This window comes from Equus caballus, chromosome 16, assembly GCF_041296265.1.
Source record: "Equus caballus isolate H_3958 breed thoroughbred chromosome 16, TB-T2T, whole genome shotgun sequence".
In the NCBI taxonomy this organism is placed as follows: Eukaryota; Metazoa; Chordata; class Mammalia; order Perissodactyla; family Equidae; genus Equus; species Equus caballus.
This window is the reverse complement of record NC_091699.1, coordinates 62692931-62712959: the sequence shown is the minus strand read 5'-3', so window position 1 is coordinate 62712959 and position 20029 is coordinate 62692931. Positions and strand designations below refer to the sequence as shown.

General features: G+C 42.0%; 1 pseudogene; it reads left to right on the top strand.

The window, feature by feature from the left end:
* Positions 1 to 8888: 8888 nt before the first annotated feature.
* LOC100056504 (kidney mitochondrial carrier protein 1 pseudogene) lies at positions 8889 to 9919 on the top strand (annotated as a pseudogene).
* The last annotated feature ends 10110 nt before the right edge of the window (positions 9920 to 20029 follow it).

Genomic DNA, 20029 nt, shown 5'->3' with positions numbered 1-20029 from the left:
TTTAATCATCTTCGCTACAACATCTATATGTTGCAGATATGGATGCGCCCAAGGAGAGGAGTTAAAGCTCTCCACTCGGGGTGAGGAAAGGAATCGCCATCGTGTTGCAGTGTACTTGGAGATTAGAGTGGATAAGCAGTGAGGGGCAGGCCGGGCTCCTAGGCAGTGCTTCCTTAGAAAACCTCTGCATGGTGCGTTCGGGTCTGACAAATCCTAGCTCTGCATTCCCTGTGAGCCTGGGTAGGTTACTTTCCTCTCTTAGTCTCACTTTCCTCTCATCTATAAAGCAGAATATATTTCAGAATGATTGAAAGCAAGAAATAAGATGATTAATGCAAAGCACCTGTGTTCCTGGGTCATCGATAAAGGGCAGTTTTGGATCTGCCCAGCCAGTGGCTGCCTCCACTTTCCTGATAGAGCTTGTAATTTTATTCATTTAATCACAATGAGACAGAAATTTTAGGACACCCAAAGACAAAGACTGGCCAAAGGAATTTTACTGACCCTTCATTCCCCATCACATATAACGCTAGGCAAGGGTGAGGTGGAGGCCACGCAGCTTCCAACCTTCCACCGGAGCGTGGGGTCACCCATCGCCGCAAGGTACTCAGGGCTTCCCGTGTTCCAGAGTCGGGGGCTATTTCCTCAGGATGGGAGTTCAGAAGCTCTAGTGACACTCAAACATGACCCTCTCAGTACACGGAAAAGAAAGTTTCTTTCCATTCAGTAACAGAAACATAGAAAGCAAGCCAGCATGATTTCTACAAAAAGATGGGTTTAATTATAAATTTTCAGACACGGGACCCATCCACCCCTTGTTGCAACATGCATATTTGCTGGGGAACAGAGACTAGGTGCAATTTGTCTACAAACAATAGAAACGGGTTTGCTTTTGGGGCGATGTAAATGGTTTGGAGCTAGATAAAGAAGATGGGTGGACAACAACGGGAATGGACTAAATGCCACTGAATTGTACATTTTTAAATGATTAGTTTTGCATTATATGAATTTTACCTCAACAACAACAGCAAAAAGAATAAGAGGAAATAGTCCTGTCAGTATGTCCCACAGTAGGTGCTCAAATTCTATTGAACAAATAAATTTCAGCTGCTTTCCACGAGTAGGAAAAATACAAGGTGATACCAAAAGGTCTTCAGACCTTTAGGGAAATTTTTCCTAAGAAACTCTCATAACAGTTTGGAACATTTGATGCAACTAATTCCTATTTGTTGAATGTCTGCCTGTGCCAAGCAGAATGCTAGGTCATGGAGGGAATAACAGGATAAAGGAGTAAGTTCTGTGCTCATGGAATTTAAAATCTGACAAGAGAAAACACAGACACGATCAGTTATAATGCAAGCAGGACAGATGTGATAACAGTTACAAATGAAATGCTTTGGGACCTCAGAGGAAGAAGAAACTGATTCAATTTCACATTTTCATAGTACAATCAGCTTTTGAAGTAAAAGGAGCGTGATCTTGATGAACGGAAGGGAGAAAGGACATTCTAGGTGGATGACATAGCACATGAAAAGGCACGGTGGTGTTAAGAGCCTACTGTGTGTTCCCAGAGTGGTGAGTCGGTTTTTGTAGTTAACGAGAATATGTGGTGAGTAGGGAAGAGGAGCAACGTAGGGAAAGATAAGACCAAAGAGAACTTACAGACCCATGAGTCACCAGTTTTGAGCTACCGAGTCATCCTGTGTTGGGCTTGAAAAGACCGATAATGGATGCTGCGGTGTGCTGTCCATACATCCCCTGTTCAGGACTGAAGCACACATTCCACCAGCTTCCAGGGGGCAATAACAGCTGACAGGTCTCAGCTAGTCTCCCTTCAGAGTTGTCCTCCTTCGGGGCAGCTCATAGCCAGTGACACGAGATGAGGGGAAATACTTACCTTCTTGCCTTAATTTGGGCCAACTCTGAAGCGCCGTTCCAACTCCAGAGCTCCCCATAAGATTAGCTGAGGTCTCTGTTACAATTACAGGGCAGTTCAACTTTTCCTACTGCCTAGTCCTGCTTCCTTCCTGCCCTCACAGGTGTTTTTCCCAAGAGGACTCCCCATTAAATCTCTTGTATGCTAATCTCAGAGTCTCAGAGTGCATCTCCAGGAACCCCAATCTGAAACAGGGACTTTTGGATCACACAGGGGACAAGTGAGCACCTAAGATAAATGAAAATTGACCCCAGGTGTAGGACAATGAGGAGGCATAATCTGTGCACCAGGGATGTTCTTTCTTCATTGCTCTCTGCCCATCCACCCCACTTGACTCTTGGTTCCTATGCTTCCATTAGTCAGCCTCCCTGTTGCTCCCATACTTTGTCTGCCTGAAGCCCGAAGCATCTTCCCTTATGCCACTCTCTTTCTGTAATGGGTCCTAGTCCATCTCTACCCTTGGTCATGCCACAGCCACCTGACATCCTCTATCCTGTACCTGTCAGTGACTTTCTCAGCTCAAATGAGCCAGACACACCTCCACTCATTTTTGGGGTCACAATACTTTACTCCTAAAATGTTTACAATGGCTGAAAATTCCCCTTTCATAAAATCAGAAATCCACCAAGTGCTTTCATATATTGAAACTCATTTCAGCCTCTTAAAGTTGATAAGGTTGGTTTTAGTACCCCAAGAAATTGAAGTTCAGGGGAAACAATACTCTAATCATGATTTAGACTAACTCCACCAACAATAACCACCACCTCACTGCCTAGCAAAATGCCTAGCACAAAGCAGTTGTTCAATTATTTTCTACTAAATGAGTGAATTTCCTTATCTCTTAATTAATTACTCTACACTGACAATTCAAGTTTCAATCTCACTACACAAAGTTCACCAGTCCTCTCTCCAAAATCCCCATTATGATTCTAATAAAACTTTATATGACAGAGTTCAAAGATTGATTGAATTGCCCTCTAGTTCCAGAAATTAGTGGGCGGTCTTCGGGTCAAAATTACTTCATTAAGACTTTTGGTATGAACATCGCTGCAGAAGTCTGCATTTTCACCTTCTCTGGGAGATTGTAAAATGACAGCCAGAAGAATGAATTTTACAGCCCACAAACTCCATTTTTAATCAAACTTGGAGAGAGAGATAATTTTCAGGCTGTAAAATATATGTAAGGTCTACTGAAAGCAGCCGATATCAGGCAAAAACTGTATGGGAAAAGGTAAAGAGAAGGGTGGTGGGAGGCTGCAGCATTGAGAGACCTCAGACAGCACCGCACAAACGCACTTCCTGAAGCAGGGAGACGCCATGCGGTGCAGGAGTGGGATGAACGGGACTTGTCCGAGAAGCCCCGCCCCCAGTCCCACTTTGGTTCAGAGAAGCAGGAGGCAGATTTGCCAAATTTTAAATTTGCAGTCGGCAGTCTTCCCGGGGGCAGTAGAAAAGAAGAGAGCCGTTCGGTTGTGAAAACAACTAGCCTGGAAAACTCCTGGATCCTTTTCTCCACCACACACACACACACACACACACAAATACAAACTTAAGCGTACTTAACATTTCAAAGATAGACACTAAGAAAAAATAACGTTGACTATAATCAAGATAAGAATAGAGAAGTATAGGAATATAATATTTTATTACTATGATCAAATATGTCTATCTCAGCTCAAAACACTTAATGGAGCACTCCAGAGGCATCCTAGCTAAAGACAAAGAGCGCCTTCCATCACCACTTCTATACGACATCGCACTGGAGCGACCAGCTTCATGCTGTAAGAGGAATAAGTTAGAGGTGTAAATATTGTCACAGAGGGACCTTCTACAAAATCCCTGGCCAGTATCCATCAACATCGTGAACACCATCAAAAACAAGGGCAGTTTGGGAAATTGTCACAGCCAAGAGGAGCCTCAGGAGACACGACAACTAAACGTAATTAGTTCTGGAAGAGAAGAAAGACATTAGCTAAAAACTAAGGAAATCTGAATAAAGAATGGATGTTGGTCAACAATAATGTATCAATATTGGTTCATTAAGTATAACAAATGCACCATACTGATATAAGACGTTAGTAATAAAGGAAATTGAATGTGGGGCATGTGGGAACTCTCTGTACTTTAATCACAATTTTCTGTAAAACTAAAACTATTACAAAATATAAAATTTGTTTAAAAAATTGAAAAGGAAAACATAAAGTCTCTCCAGTTGCAATGATAGTATTGAATAACTGGAAAACTCAAGAGAATCACCTGAAAAAACTATCTAAACAATAATACAATTAAACAAGGTAATAGGGGAAAATATTAATACATCAAATTCAGTTACATTTACATATACAAATAACATTCTGTTAGAAGATATGACAGAGGGGCCGGCCCGGTGGCGCAGCAGTTAAGTTTGCACGTTCTACTTCTCGGCGGCCCAGGGTTCGCCAGTTCGGATCCTGGGTGCGGAAAAGGCACCACTTGGCAAAAGCCATGCTGTGGTAGGCATCCCACGTATAACGTAGAGGAATATGGGCATAGATGTTAGCTTGGGCCAGTCTTCCTCAGCAAAAAGAGGAGGATTGGCAGCGGTTAGCTCAGGACTAATCTTCCTAAAAAAAAAAAAAAAAAAAAAAAGAAGATATGATGGAAAAACAGATCCATATTTTGAAAGAGAATGTAAAAAAAATCCTAATTAAAATACATATTATAGGGGCTGGCCCCGTGGCCGAGTGGTTAAGTTCGTGCGCTCTGCTGCAGGCGGCCCAGTGTTTCATTGGTTCGAATCCTGGGCGCGGACATGGCACTGCTCATCAAACCACGCTGAGGCAGCGTCCCACATGCCACAACTAAAAGGATCCACAACGAAGAATATACAACTATGTACCGGGAGGCTTTGGGGAGAAAAAGGGAAAAATAAAATCTTTAAAAAAATACATATTATATATCTGAAATAGATATGAAATAGATATAAAACGTATGAAAGAAAAGCCACTTTAAATTTCTATTGCTGGACAACAAAACGATCTAGAAGAAAAGGCCTAAATATTCTCATACAGGAAGACTCAACTTTATAAAAACATCAGTTCTTCTTAAGTTAAATTATTAAATTCAGTGTTATTCTTCAAGACACACCAGTGGTTCTTTTTTTTGTTTTTGAGGAAGATTAGCCCTGAACTAACATCTGCTGACAATCTTCTTTTTGCTGAGGAAGATTGGCCCTGAGCTAACATCCGTGCTCATCTGCCTTTACTTTATATGTGGGACACCTGCCTCAGTATGGTGTGATAAGCAGTGCATAGGTCCCTGGCCCGGATCTGGAACTGCGAACCCTGGGCCGCTGAAGGAGAGTGCATGAACTTAACCACTATGCCACGAGGCCGGCCCCCATCAATGGTTCTTTTTAAACTATATACACTGATTTAAAAGTTCATGTAAAAATGAACAAAAATAGAACAGCTAGGACCACCCTGAAAAGAAGAGCAATGCAGATATATGCATTATAAATTAATATGTATATTAAATTAATCAGTTAATTAAAATAGTATGGCAATGGACCAGAAAGTTGAGTGGAACAGAATGGGAAATCTAGTACGAGATTAAAATATACATGGAAATTTAGCATATATTAAAGATGGCATCTTAAATCAAAGGCAGGATATAACAAATTATTTATTTAAGGAGTGGGCCAAATGGACTGTCATCTGGGAAGAAAAATTAAGCTTGATTCATACAGCATACCATACGTGGTTAAATTGCAAATAGATAAAATATCCAAATGTAAAAATTGGAACAAGGAAAGTTCTAATAGGAAACATGGGAGAATTTCTTCATAATTTTGGCATGGGCAAGGCCTTTCTCAAAATTCAGAAGTCATAAAAGAAAAGATTAATAGGGGCCGGCCCGGTGGCGCACACGTTCTGCTTCGGCGGCCTGGGTCCACCGGTTCAGATCCCAGGTGCGGACATGGCACCACTCATCAAGCCATGCTGTGGGAGGCATCCCACATATTAAAAAAAAAAAAAGTAGAAGAAGATGGGCACGGATGTTAGCTCAGAGCCAGTCTTCCTCAGCAAAAAGAGGAGGACTGGCAGCAGATGTTAGCTCAGGGCCAATCTTCCTCAAAAAAGAAAAGAAAAGATTAATAAATTCAACTAGGGGAATATAAAAATACATATGACAGAAACATCACCAAAAGAAAAGACAAATGACAAACTGGGGAAAATATTTATATGCAATTGAATTTTTTTTTCTAATAATTAATGGCACATGGATGCTTGTTACATTATTCTCAGGACTTTTCTATATGTTTGAAATAATTAATAATAAAAAATTAATTAATGTCTATCCATAGTATGGAATATGATGCCATTAGAAAGAATGACTTCCAGCTATATACCTACTACCATGCAGAAATATCCATGATATATTAAGTGCATTTAAAAAGCCTGGAAGGATAAACCTCAAACTGAAACCATAAAACCCTGTTTGACATTTAAAAAATTTTTTTCTCCAGCTTCATTGAGATATTATTGATGTTATCCATTTTATAAGGGAAGAATTACGCTTTATACTTTCTAGGCTTCTTTTTCTCTTTGAACAAACATGGATTACTTTCATAATCTGCCAAAACAATAGAGATATTTTCCTTTTAGGGAAAAAAAGTTGGGGACCTTCGGATTATGGAGAGCTGACTGATGAATCACAGAGAGATATTCTAAAAAGTAGGACTCACAGGTGAGGTAAGCAGCTAGATGCTCATCCTGATATGATACCTGTCTGCAGCAATGTGTGCTGCTTTGAAGAAGATGCTGACGTCAATCCTGGAGATGGATACAAGATAGCATGTAGGAACCTGCAGAATGTTCGCATTCTTTCAAAACCACATTAGATAAACCGAGACCATAACCGGAGCCCAGCTATGCAGGAAAAGGTTCTGCAGCAAGACTGGACTACATAACTACCTCTCCATGGTTGCCTGGGGTAGAGGCATTCCTTCTAGTTTTAATGACATTACCTAATTTTAATGACACTCCTAATTACCTAATTTCAATGACAGTCGCGTGGCACATTGTGTGGTCTAGTTGGGCTCCTCTTGAGAAATGACTGAGGAGGAGTTTGAGAGGGTTTGAGCAGTGGACAAAGAGTGAGCTTATGAGGGAACGGATTTAAGTTGTAAATAAAAGAATCAACCCTTAAAAACTTTTTTAATAATTTTTTTTTTTTGAGGAAGACTAGCCCTGAGGTAACTGCTGCCAATCCTCCTCTTTTTGCTGAGGAAGATTGGCCCTGAGCTAACATCCATGCCCACGTTCCTCTACTTTATACGTGGGACACCTACCACAGCATGACATGCCAAGCGGTGCCACATCTGCACCTGGGATCCAATCCGGCGAATCCTGGGCCACCGAGAAGTGGAACGTTCGAACCTAACCGCTGTGCCACCAGGCTGGTCCCCTTGAAAACTTCTTGAGGGAGGCTGGCCCCATGTCACAGCAGTTAAGTTTGGTGCACTCCACTTCAGTGGCCTGGATTCATGGGTTTGCATCCCGGGCGTGGACCTACACCTCTCATCAGCCATGCTGTGTCAGTGACCCACATATAAAGTGGAGGAAGATTGGCACAGATATTAGCTCAGGGCAGATCTTCCTCAAAAAAAAAATTAATAAATAGATAAAGGAAAACTTCTTGAGGGTGACAGACTCATTGAGTGTACCACTAGGAAGCCTGCCAGTTAAGATGCAGCAAGAAGTTCACAGTTAGGGGTCTTCCTGTTTTCCAAAACTCATTGAGATGATGGATAACATGTAACAAGAGAAATGTAAAAGATGGTTGGGTACAAAAGCCGCTTTGGAAAACAGTTTGATAATTTTTTGTTAAGTTGAACATATACCTACTCTGTGACCCAGGAGTTCTGCACTGAGGTGTTTACTCAAGAGAAATGAAGACCTCAGTCCGCAGAACGACGTGTTCAAGAATGTTCACAACATCAGACTTACTGGCGAAAGGCTGAATGCTTTCCCCTTTAGATCAGGAACAAGACAAGGATGTCTGGTCTTGCCACTTCTATTCATATTGTACTGGAGGTTCTTGTCAGGAAAAAAAAGGCAAGAAAAAGAACACACATCCAGATTGGAAAGGAAGAAGTAAAACTGTGTCTATTTGCAGATGACATGATCTTTTACACAGAAAATCTTAAGGAATCCATTAAAAAACTATTAGAGCTAAAAAATGAGATCAGCAGCTTTCAGGATACAAGATCAATATACAAAAATCAATTACATTTCTATATTCCAGCAATGAATAATCCAAACATTAAGAGAATAATTCCATTTATAATAACATCAAAAAATAAAATACTTAGGAATAAATTTGACAAAAGCAGTCCGAGACATGTATACTGAAAGCTAGAAAACATCATGAAAATAAATTAAACGAGACCTAAATAAATGGAAGGACATTCTGGATTCATTGACTGGGAGAGTTGAGTTTTGTTTTTTTGTTTTTGCTGAGGAAGATCAGCCCTGAGCTAACATCCACACCAATCCTCCTCTATTTTTTAGTATGTGGGCCACCAGCACAGCATGGCTGCTAACAGTGGTGTCTGGGAACTGAACCCAGGGTGTGGACACCGAGCACACTGAACTCGACTATAGTGGCCACCAGGGCTGCCCAAGGTCTGAGATTTTACAGACATTTTAAAGACGGCAACAGTCTCCGAATTGATCTCTAAATTCAATAAAATCTCTATCACAATCCCAGCTGGCTTAAAAAAACGTTCTTGCAGGCAGGCTCCTGGGCCGCCCCCGCCGCTCGCAGGCCTTTTCTCCAGCTCTTGGGCGGCTGCTGGCTGTGAGCCTGCGGAGGAGGAGGCGCGGGGCTGCCGCCGCCACCGCCTCCGGGAAAAACCCTGTTGGAGACCATGTTTCCATGAATCAAAGGAGCGGGGACAGTGGTGAGAATGGCGGCCCTCAACCGGAAGCCCTTTGTGTACGGAGGGCTGGCCTCCATCCCGGCAGAATGCGGTACATTCCCAATTGATTTAACCAAGATGTGGCTCCAGATTCAATGGCAGACGAACGACGCCAACTTGAAAGAAATCCGGTACAGAGGCGTGTTGCATGCTTTCGTGACGATAGGCCGAGAGGAAGGGCTGAAAGCGCTGTAGGTCGGGATTGCCCCCGCGATGCTACGCCAGGCTTCCTATGGCACCGTCAAGATAGGCACTTAGCAGAGCTTGAAGCGATTATTTGTCGAACGCCCAGAAGGTGAGACTCTACTGATAAATGTGGTCTGTGGAATTCTCTCTGGAGTCCTATCCTCAGCCATTGCTAATCCAACTGATGTTTTGAAAATACGGATGCAAGCACAAAGCAGCAGCATTCAGGGAGGAATGATAGGCAGCTTCATTAACAATTACCAGCAAGAGGGACCGAGAGGACTGTGGAAGGGCGTGTCCCTTACCGCTCAGAGGGCTCCTATTGTTGTTGGCTTGGAGCTGCGGGTCTGCGACCTCGCCAAGAAGCATCTGATCCTCTGGGGCCTGATGGGAGACCCTGTGTCTACCCACTTCCTCTCAAGCTTCACCTGAGGTCTGGCCGGGGCCCTGGCCTCAAACCCTGTCGAAGTTGTGAGAACACCTGTGATGAATCAGAGAGTCCTTCGAGATGGCACATGCTGTGGCTACACGGGTACCCTGGATTGCTTGTTACAGACTTGGAAGAATGAAGGGCTTTTTGCTCTATATAAAGGGTTTTGGCCAAATTGGTTGAGACTTGGACCTTGGAACATCATTTTCTTTGTGACATGTGAGCGGCTGAAGAAACTGGATTTGTGACAAGTCCAGGCTCCATGAGACAGCACTCTGAAAATGCTCACTTCGGAAACAGTAAAGCTTCCTGTGTTTCACACTGCTTCTCACCGCTTGGCACGTCAGATCCTGAGGTGTGAGCAACAGATGAAGACTGAGTTAGTTCAGATTGCTGTGTGTTGGCGTCAGATGCTCTGCGTCAGACATTTAATGGCATCAACTGTAACACCCAAACCCTAGACTTTACCATTAAAGTGCCCTTCAATAGCAAAGATAACATATGAAATGCATGTTTCTTGCTAAAGAAAACTTGCAAGATCAGGAACCGTGTACTGTTTTCTTCAGGGGAGAGGAGTGCCTGATGCCTGGCAGCTCTGAGCCGGGAAGACGGGGCTGCTCTGAACAAGCTCGTTGGAAGCAGAGAATAGAGCCTCCAAGAGGGGGTTACTGTCCCTGAACTCCTGGGGGCTTTTGCTTCTTGTCAGCTGAAGAACTTTCACACATGGAGACCTGGACTTTTCAACCCCAGGTGTAAACAGTGCAGGAACTAGATCCCTGGAACACTGCACTGCTTTGTAATTTCCTATTTTGGCAGGATCTTTCACTTATAATAAGTGATTTTAAGCCTTTGAAGACTTGGAATTGTTACAAAATATTGACATCTAAACCCACCATGGTGAGATGTGTTGGTTTTGAGGGTGACAGGGTCCGTGTTGATGGGAGGTGTTTCAAGCAGTTCAGGTTCTCTCTTAGGTAATGTTAGTAGTTTGCTCTTTGATTTTTAGCGAAGTTTTGTTTCCCAATCTGTAAAATGGGAATAATAACATCTATTGATGTTAAGGGTCAAATGAAGAAACCAGTAGCTGCTACTACGTGACTTGTAGAGTGAGTGTGTTTACATCATGCTGTCATGCAGCTGTCATCCCAGAATAAACAGCCTGTGTGTACAGAAGAGTCAATTTCTCAGGGGCTGCTCATTGTAATCCCGGGTGAAGCCCTTTGTCACGGGCCTTGTGAAAGAAAGAGCACTGTATAAGCTAAGATTTTATTCTCTTTTCTCTAGCAAAATGTTACAAGTGAATCGAAGAGTTGATTTTTCCAGATTTCCCAGTTTTTGCTTTAGTTCAGGTCATGTTTGTTAAAATATTTCCTGTCTTGGACTTCTGAATTACTTTGGATGGAAAATACTTGTTTGAAATTCTAAAAGCTATTTCTTCAGTGCTGCACCGATTTATCTAGTTTCTGATAAGAGGTGTGTAATAGCTCCCTTTCTTCTTTTCTTCTAAAGACAAGATAAATCATTCTCCCTCTTCTCTCTCATCTTCATCTTTGCTTTTCGAAATAAAAAATGACTCTGAGAGCCTCAGGAACTTTGCACTTCTAGAAGACAGCCCAGGAGAGGGAACATATTTGCTTGGGTACCTTCCGTTCTCCTCTTGGAGGACAACATTCAATACGTACTAACTGGGGCTCCAGGGCATAAACATGTGCGTATATGCCGGGCACCTCCCGGCTCCTCTAGCCCCTGGGCTGCTTCCTCCCTTGAAGCAGAATAGAAAGATGGGATGCAGGTTTTCCTTGGCAGATTGGACAATTTTCCTCCCAGTCACTTTCAGCTTGCCTTCTTTATTAATGTTGACTTTGACAAAGGTTTTGTGAAGCACAATTTTATTTTCAAAAGAAAGAGCCGAGACAAAGTCATTAGAGAAAGGAAGAAAGAAGGGGAAGTGGAGTGGTGTGGAGGTGTTAGTTGCTTAAAGACTGAGGTGAAAGTTCAGATCTCCCTGGGCAGCTCTAGACGTGACTCTGGGATGCTAGGCTCCTTCAGGCTTCTCTCCTGGTACCAAACCATGTCTTTAGGGAGAGGAGAGTTCTTTCCTCTTACCAAAACATTCCATTAACATGGTAAGGGCTTTCTATAGAAAGGCGTTCACTTTTGAGTTCCTTGAGTTTAAAGGATTACTTTGTATCAACCACTTTTTTTAATGTAGAAAATTTGTTTTTTAAGTGTACATATAATTTCTAAAACAGTAGAAGCAAGTTCATTTTGAAGACCATGCAATATTCATTATATCAATTTATTAAAATTAGGTACATGTTCATACCAGGATGAAAAGAAATTCAAACCTTGCTGTGAAACTTAAGCACATTTTTGAGACAAAAATTTAGTGTTTCTTCAGTGTAGATTTATGAAACACCTTGTAGAACAGGATCTTACCCTGCTTTGGTTTTTCTGCTTCCTGAAGGGTTAATGCCATTGTTGAAGCTTCTGACCAAGAAAGAAGTTAAAGGCTTGGGAGACTTGATCCCCTTGTTTTCCGCGGTGTGGCTACAAGTTCTCCTGCCCCATTGGATATTGCTTAAATGTAGCAAAAGGATTTTTAGCTTTTATAACCAAAAAGAAGAAAATGGAATTTTTCGTTTGCTTGTCGAATTCTGTAATTATTGATAGTAAATGTTGCTGATCTATGATATAACAAATGGCTTCTGTTCTTCATATTTATTTATGTGCTCGAAATAGTATATATTATGCAAAGACTATAAATTTTTCATAGGGGCCGGCCCGGTGGTGCAGCAGTTAGGTTCGCACGTTCCGCTTCTCGGTAGCCTGGGGTTCACTGGTTCAGATCCCGGGTGTGGACATGGCACCGCTTGGCAAAAGCTATGCTGTGGTAGATGTCTCACGTATAAAGTAGAGGAAGATGGGCATAGATGTTAGCTCAGGGCCAGTCTTCCTCAGCAAAAAGAGGAGGATTAGCAGTAGTTAGCTCAGGGCTAATCTTCCTCAAAAATACATAAATTTTTCATATGCCTTTATATTTTGAGCTCTTTATTTAAACATCATTGCAATATGTGGCATAAACCTTGTCTCATTATTTAATAAACTGAAGTACTATATAATTAAAAAAAATTTTTGCAGAAGTTGACAAGCTGATCCTATATGGAAACAAAAGGTACCCAGAAGAGCTAAGACAATCTTGAAAGAGCAGAACAAAGTTGGAGGACTCACACTTCCAAATTCAAAAACTTACTACAAAGCTACTGGAATCAAGACAATGTGGTATGGCATGAGGATAGACATATAGATCAAGGGAGTATAACGGAGAGTCCAGAAATAAACCCTCATGTTCATGGTCAATTGATTTTTGACAACAGTGGCAAGATAATTCAATGGGGGAAAAGAATGGTTTTTTCAACAACTGGTGTTGGAACAACTGGATATCCACATGCAAAAGAATGAAGTTGGACCCTACGTCAGAATTATTGAGGACTACTATAAAAAATTAAAGTGGCTCACACAGATCTAAATGTAAGAACTAAAACTGTAAAGTTCTTAGAAGAAAACAAAGTTATAAATCTTCATGACCTTGGATTAGGCAAATTTATTGAGGCAAAAAGTAGATTAGTGGTTGCCTAGGGCTGTGAGAAAAGGGAGATGGGGAGTGACTGCTGATGGGTGTGGGGTTTCTTTTTGGGGTGATGAAAAGTTTCTAAACTTAGATTGTGGTGATGATAGCACAATTCTGTGAATATACTTAAAATCATTGAATCGTGCATTTTCAGTGAGTAAATTTCATGTTATGTGAATTATATTTCAATAAAAATGTTTGATAAAAGAATGTTTATAACAGTTTTATTCATAATAGCCCCAAACTGGAAACAATTCAATTGTCCATTAGCAGGAGAATGGATAAACAAACTTGGAGTATGCACACGATGTCAGCAATGTAAATGAAGGAATCGTCCATGTATGCAACAACATTGATACGCCTCAGAAACGTTATGTTGAGCCAAAGAAGCCAGACACAAAAGGGCACTTATGGTATGGTTCTATTTATACAAAGTTCTAGAATAGGCAAAAACTAATCTATGGAGAAAAAATTATAACAGTGTTTGCCTCTGGTGTGTGGTAGAGTGTCAATTGCAAAGGAGTACAGAGGAATAATTTGGGTGTTGGAAATTTCCTATATCTTATTGAATGTGGGTGACTCAGCTAGATATATTTGTCAAAATTTATTGTACTATACACATAAAAGCCTACATGTTTTATGGCATGCAAATTATATGTAAATAAAAAAATATTGCAGAAAAATGCTAGGATTAAGCATCTCTTAATCCAGAGGACCAGAACTGGGAAATGAAACAAAAGTGGTGAGCAAAGCTGAGACCTCAAGTCTGTTGGGTTCTGGGACCTGAAGCTGGCAGTAGATGCCAAAAATTCAGATCCTATGGGGTAACTCTGCTCGATACACTATGGGGGGCTTGAAGCCAGAGGCTATGGCAGGACAAGGCTACCCCACCTCTGAAATAAGGCAAAAGAATGGCTGGTTGGCAGCTGTAGGCCTTGTTAGGTTGGAGGATAAACACAAAGTCATAACTAAGATTTGAACTAAGCCCCAAGTGCATGGCTCAGTGATCAGATCTGTGATACCTCTCAGCCACTCCAGGACTTGAGATCCAAACCACCAACAGAAGACCTGGTTCTAGACTGTGACTCTAAGCTGCTAAGTGGAAGGAGTTTCGCTTGGGTTCCCTAGAAGCAGAACCCAAGACAGGGATTCTAGCGCAAATAATTTACTGCGGGCTGCTCCCTGGAAGCGATTCTTCCAGCAGGCAGGAGCTAATCTCAGTCACTTGAGCATTTCACCCACTCTCCCTTCCCCCCTTAGCATTTGGTGTTGCAATTTTGGGAAAGGGACTCTGGTCTTTGTCGTCTGTTGATGTCAGCACCTGCTGAGATGCACCTCCTCCTGTCTGGGCCTTAACCATCAATCCATGAAGTGACCTGCTGAGTTGCTCTGCTCTCACGTACAGGACTTCCACAAAGCTACTTCTCAGATATTTTGGCACTCCTCTTGGGACACAGGAAACGCTATGTTTTCTCCCAATCTACTCTGCGGCCTCAGAGGCTTAGTGGGGCTGTCTTGAGCCTTTGCTACTTCATGCTGCTCTAGCTGACATGGGAAACGCTACGGCTCTCCACTCCATGTCTGGCTCATGGGAACCTTTGAAGGCTGCCTTGGTCCACGTGCAGACAGCCATGCTGTGTTGCCTCCGCCCTTGCACCGTGATGCGGAACTCAGGGATCTTGCTTCCTTTTCAGGCTTGGTCTTGAGAAAGGTGGCTCAAAACCCTAATTGCTCAGAGCTCAAAACCTTGTTGAGGATTCTACTGTGCTTCCCAACCCCAAGGGCTTGGCCATGAGGCAATGCCAGGACTTCTCTCAGGGTCACTCAGTAGCATCTGAACTTTTGCTTTTCTTCTGACTCCTCTCTCCCTCCCCCTTAGCCCATGGAAGCCTCATGCATCTCACGCCCCTTCCTAAGAAGTTGGACCTGGAGGAGAAAGGCAAGCATGTGTCATTTCAGGAATACAGGCGGGACATGTTTAATTTTAAAATTGTTAGAAACTCAGAGGTGAGAGTGGACAAAGAAGAGGAGAAAAGTGAAGATAAAAGGATGTCCAAGTCACATGGATGATAGTAGAATGTCTTGTACAAACTAGAATATTTATTATTTAATACCACTGAGCTCATGTTGCTGCAATGTAGACTGGCCCTTGTCCCCAGTCTCTTCAAAGTGTCTGTAAAATTCTAAAGATACAAAGGCCCAATGTGGGTAGGTTTTTGTGAAACTCAAGGGACTCAGTTCCACATTTGAGTCAAGATACTACAAAAGAATGTGTGGGATGGTGAGGTGGTTCATGAACTCAACTAATTCAGTGGAAGCAGAGGCAGAATGTCTAGCCGGAGGAAACTACGAGAAAGTAAGCGTTCCAGAGGTTCACAGAAATCTTGGGAAGGTCTTAAAGAGAAATCTCATCTAGATTTTTAAAGAGAAGGACACCTCAGCTGACATTTGTGTTAGACATGTTGGAAACACGTGGACCCACTCTCAGTCTGTGAGTGTAGTCACAGAAGCATTCTTTCATCCAGGAAGCATTGAGTGAGGACCTACTACAGGCTAGATGTGCTGTACTGGGTGCCAAGGATACAAGAATGAAAATCATATGGTACTTGTCACAAATGCTCTGTCATTCAGTGGTAAATAAATAACTACAATATTACGAGCTAAGTGCCATAGAGAGGAATGTAACCTGAGAAGGAATCCATAGCCCCTGGCCTAATAAGCTTCAGGAGAGCCTAGCTCTTAGAGGATGTGAGAGTTTACTGTCTGTCCTATTGATTTCCTCTTCTGCCCCCAAGGCTCACAGAATATTTTGCCAACATAGTCCTAATCCGCAGGTCTGAATTTCTGACACAGTGCCCTGGATGTTTATTTATGTGTCCTTTGCCTAATTAAAAGATGGAAGTTTCTCTTCTTTTTCGATTATTGTTGTCATTAACTGTTGCTTCGTGAGCACAGGACTACGCTGCAGAAGCCCCATGATGATCAATTACGATACAGCAGTTAAACTGACAGGAGCGTAAAGGTAAAGTATTAAGAACAAGTTTTGCCAAAACAGGAAATTGCCCATTATCTCAAGAACTTCAGGTGAAATAACTGCCTTAATGTCCATAGTTAGCACGAAAAACAGCAGGCTCTTTTTGGAGGGGAGCATTTGTCCCAAAGAGACTGATCGTGATGTTCTTAGCACATTTAGCATGAAGATGGAAGGATTTTACGAGACATGTTGTTTTCTTTAAGTGGGAGTTGAAAAGAACAATTCTCACCCACCATTTTCCATAATAACAGCAATCAAAAAAAAAAGAAAGAAAAAAATTTTCTAAGTTTCGAGAGTTGAGAAGGGAAATAAGCTCTTGTATTGCAGACTCCTGCAACAGACGAATGCATGGGACTCTGACGCCATGGGAATTCTGTAACAGTCTTGCGTAAAGTCCAAACCTTCTTTCTTCTCTTTCTTTTAATGGATGAACAAACCCAAAGCAAAATATTCTTTGGGACAGCTCGGCAGGGAGAGGCAGCTCTGCCCGACGGAGGCCTTGCCTGGCCAGCTGAAGTAACCTTACATGTGATGAATCTAAGACAGTCATGAGAGGGAAGGGAGTAGGGGAGAGGTAGGCCCGAACCCTCATTTTCTCTGTGCTGCTGACGGGCTGTGTGACTTTGAGTCTGTTACTTATTTCTTGTTGTAATTCTATACGTTTTTGCTTCATGTATTTTGAGACCACGTTGTTATATATATAAAATATGAAATATTTTTATCTTTCTGGTGAATTAAAAATTATCATTATGGGGGGCTGGCCCCGTGGCCGAGTGGTTGAGTTCGCATGCTCCGCTTTGGCGGCCTGGGGTTTCTCCAGTTTGGCTCCTGGGCATGGACATGGCACCACTCTTCGGGCCATGCTGGGGCAGCATCCCACATAGCAGAACCAGAAGGCCCTACAACTAGAATATACAACTATGTATTGGGGGGCTCTGGGGAGAAGAAGAAGAAGAAGGAGCAGGAGGAGAAGGGCAGGGAGGGGGAGACGGAGAGGGTGGAGGAGGAGGAGGAGGACAGGGAGGAGGAGACGGAGAGGGTGGAGGAGGAGGAGGAGGACAGGGAGGGGGAGACGGGGAGGGTGGAGGAGGGGGAGGAGGAGGAAGAGGACAGGGAGGGGGAGATGGAGAGGGTGGAGGAGGAGGAGGAGGGGGAGGAGGACAGGGAGGGGGAGACGGAGAGGGTGGAGGAGGGGGAGGAGGAGGAGGGCAGGGAGGGGGAGACGGAGAGGGTGGAGGAGGAGGAGGAGGAGGACAGGGAGGGGGAGACGGAGAGGGTGGAGGAGGAGGAGGAGGAGGAGGAGGACAGGGAGGGGGAGACGGGGAGGGTGGAGGAGGGGGAGGAGGAGGAGGAGGACAGGGAGGGGGAGACAGAGAGGGTGGAGGAGGGGGAGGAGGAGGAGGAGGACAGGGAGGGGGAGACCGAGAGGGTGGAGGAGGGGGAGGAGGAGGAGGAGGACAGGGAGGGGGAGACGGAGAGGGTGGAGGAGGGGGAGGAGGAGGAGAAAGATTGGCAAGAGATGTTGGCTCAGGTGCCAATCTTAAAAAAAATTATCATTATGAAGAGAGCTTCTATATCTCTTTTTATCTTGAAAGATACTAATAGTACATCTGTTTATTTGTTTTTTGATTTGCATTTTCCACCTTTCAACTTTCAACCTTTTGGTATCCTTATGTTTCAATTTGGTTTCTTGCAGACAATAGATAGGTTATAAAAGACCCATTCTGGCAATCTTGGTCCTTTGTTGTATTTAGCCCATTTATATTAATGTGATTACTGATATATTTGTGTATAAATCTTACTTCATGGATTCTATTTGTACTACCTATTACAGGTTTCTTTTTCTCTCATTTCTTGCCTTTTTTTTTGAGAGAGTATATTTACATTTTCAAAGTTCAAAAGAAATCATTTACCTTTGCCCTTATTACAGATATTACCAAAATAAGCCTCCAGACTAAAAAATAACAACAACAAAAAACTAAAAGACTTTAACCTATGTCTATTGTCCCTGTCTCATAGTTCTCGTTTTCGTGTATTATGATTCAGCATTGTGAGGTCCCCCAGCCATTATTGCTACTGTGTCATGAATGTAATATTTGTTTACATTTATGCATGGATTTACCACTGTTTTTGCTCTTTGATATTTTTCACATCCTAGACTCTCCTTCTAGAGTCACTTTCTTTCTTCCTGAGTTACGTGCTTTAGTACATCCTTCAATGAGACTCTGTTTATGCTTCTCAAAAAATGTCTTAATTTTGCCAATATTCTTGAGAGATAATTTCATTGGGTAAAGAATTCTAGGTTGGCAGTTGTTTCCCTTCAGTACATTGAAGATATCATTCTATTGTCTTTGGTCTTTTATTTTTGCTTTTGAGAAGTCTCCTTTTAGTCTACCATCACCTACTTAAAGGTAATCTTTATTCTCTGACTACTTTTAAGATGCTTCTATTTATTGCCGGTGTTCTTCAGTTTTACTATAGTTAAGAAGTTTTACTTCTTCAATATATGGACTGACATCGTACATTGATTCTAGAAAATTCTCATCTATTATTTCTTCAAATACTACCTCTGCTGAATTCTATCTTCGCCTTCCAGAATTCAGATTAAACATATGTTAGATCATCTCACTCTATCCCCCATGTCTCTACATCTTCTCTTCCATGTTTTTCTTTTTATTTGTTTGTTTTCTATGCTATATTCTATATTTCTTCTGATCTATATTCCAATGCACTAATTCTCTTTTCTGTCATGTCTAACCAGCTCCCAAAACCATACATTGAGTTTTAAAATTTGGCTCTTTTATTTTTCAGTTCCAAAAGTTCTGTTTAGTTCTTTTACAAATCTGTGATGTCTCATCATAGAGTTTCACATCCCCTGCAGATATTTTCAATGTTATTTGTCTTTAAATATTAAAGAATATTTATTTTAAAATATGTTTCATAATTTCAATATACAAAGCCTGTTTGTGTTTGTTTCTGCTAGTTCCTGTTTATATTGCTTTGTTTTCTTGTGTATTTGGTTATATTTGACTGTGACTACTCTCTGACCTTGAAAATTATTTGGGGGGATTTCCCAAGATGTAGAATGAAAGTGCCCTTGTTCCAAAGATGATTTTGAGTTTGCTTCTGTCAGACATGAAGAGGCATTATTGGTTCTGTGAAACACTTTAATTCATTGCCTGAAGTTTATTGGACTATACGTGATGCAAATTGAGACTATAAATCCTCACTACGGCTGGCCTGTACTCACAGCCTATCAGGGATGGGTTGGCAGTTATTCCTGCCTCGCTCAGCCTCAAGGCGCCTGTCCATACATTCCCTGGGAATTCAGAGAAGGGAGGGTGGTTACCATTTGTTCCACTCCTACCCTGAGGATTGCAGCCACCCAGATTAATGTGGGTCAGTATCCTATTAGACTTCCCAACTTTGATGAGTGCTAGGCATTGACTTCTGTGCGCCTGGCCTCATGAACTCATCCAAAAACAGTTTTCAGGTTTACTGTCAGTTTACTTTGGATCCTCAGATGCAAAAATGTCTCTGAATGATTTGTTCATCTTTCTTTCTTACTAGCCTATCAGCTTCTCAATGCTCTATGATAGAGGATTGTTAATTTCTCCCTGTAGTTCTATCATTTTTTTCTTTATGTATTTTATTTTATGCATACATGTTTAGAATTGATATATCTTCTAGATGAATAGTAATTTCCTTATTGTTGTGGTGACTCTCTATTCCTAATGATGCTTTTAAATTAGTCTTTTTTTTTTTTGGTATCACTTCCAGGTGGAAGCTTTAAGAGTCAGTGTGTGATTTTCCACCTTCCTTTTTGCCTGCTTTGTGGAAGGAATGCT